The sequence below is a fragment of the Apodemus sylvaticus genome, chromosome 4, assembly GCF_947179515.1.
Source record: "Apodemus sylvaticus chromosome 4, mApoSyl1.1, whole genome shotgun sequence".
In the NCBI taxonomy this organism is placed as follows: domain Eukaryota; kingdom Metazoa; phylum Chordata; class Mammalia; order Rodentia; family Muridae; genus Apodemus; species Apodemus sylvaticus.
This window is the reverse complement of record NC_067475.1, coordinates 130,941,540-130,942,763: the sequence shown is the minus strand read 5'-3', so window position 1 is coordinate 130,942,763 and position 1,224 is coordinate 130,941,540. Positions and strand designations below refer to the sequence as shown.

Sequence of the window (1,224 nt, the reverse complement as noted above, 5' to 3'; positions counted from 1 at the left end):
AGTGAGCATTAGCATCAGTATCATACAGAATAACAGTAAGCACTACCATGAATTACTATCCAGGTTTAACATGCACATGAATAACAGACAATAATTACAGGCAAAGCAGAGAAGCAGTAAACACTGTTTTCTAAATGAGCAGTCCTATGTAATTTAATATCAGACATTTATTAAAAGTAACTGGTAAAAAGAACCCCAGTAAACAGCACGAGTAAAGAAGTGGGCTCCTGGGTATTTTCTCATGACACAGTGTCTCACATGCACCCCAAGCAGACCTAAAATTTGGGGTTCTTCTGCCTCATCAGCCTCCTGGGCTCTGGGATCCCAGGCCTGCCCCACTGTGCTCAACATACAAGAGCAGCCAACAGGCAGAGGTTTACTTTACACCGCTTGCCTGACTCCTCTGAAGGAAAGCTCATCATCATTACATAGAATGTCCACTCATCGGCCCAATTTTATTTCATTTCAAGATTTTTCCTTTTTTTTTTTTCCTGGAGACAGGTTTTTCTGTGTAATAGGCTGGCCTCAAACTCCCAGAGATCTGCCTTCCTCTGCCTCCTGAGTGCTGAAATTAAAAAGAACATAAATGCAGTTGGATACACTGAGGGGAAAGGAATTGGCTGGAGGGGAGCGTTTCTGTGGGACTGGGTCTCTCTCTCTCTCTCTCTCTCTCTCTCTCTCTCTCTCTCTCACACACACACACACACACACACACACACACACACACACGCACACACACACAGAGAGAAGGGTCTTACCTCAATCCTCCTCATCCTTTACGAGCGTCAGCAGGCTCAGGGTCCTTGATGCTTCTCCAATTATACCGGGTCTCTGGAGAGGCAGTCTGAGTACCACAGAGGGCAGAATGCTAATGATGGTTCTTTGTAAAACTTGGCTTGGGGACATGGAATTCAAAAAGTCATGCCCTCTTTTCCCCACAGAATCTATTCTGCAACTCTGGAGTATTTAAAAACTTGAATTTTTAAAACTGCAAGCATTTTTAAAAATGCCACCCATGCCTATACTGAAGCTTATTAACCCAACGTTAAAGCATTATAATTCAGATTTTTTTTTTGCATCTGTTTGAGATCCACAAGGTTCTAAGCCTAAGTCTTTTTGTATGAAGTTGTTTATTCAATAGACAGGGACTAGGTTTCCAATACTCCGTTTACCACATGGATAAACATCTTTGTTACACAACCAACACATCTGACCCTTGTTCAA

The 1,224-nt window shown here is 42.5% G+C and overlaps 1 long non-coding RNA gene across 1 annotated transcript; it reads right to left on the bottom strand.

Annotated features, from left to right (window-relative positions):
- Positions 1-429: 429 nt before the first annotated feature.
- On the bottom strand, positions 430-1,022 carry LOC127683394 (uncharacterized). The gene is made up of 2 exons (XR_007977534.1): positions 759-1,022; positions 430-565 (listed from the first exon to the last, which is right to left on the bottom strand). It is a non-coding gene; the product is annotated as an uncharacterized LOC127683394 (long non-coding RNA).
- Positions 1,023-1,224: the final 202 nt, after the last annotated feature.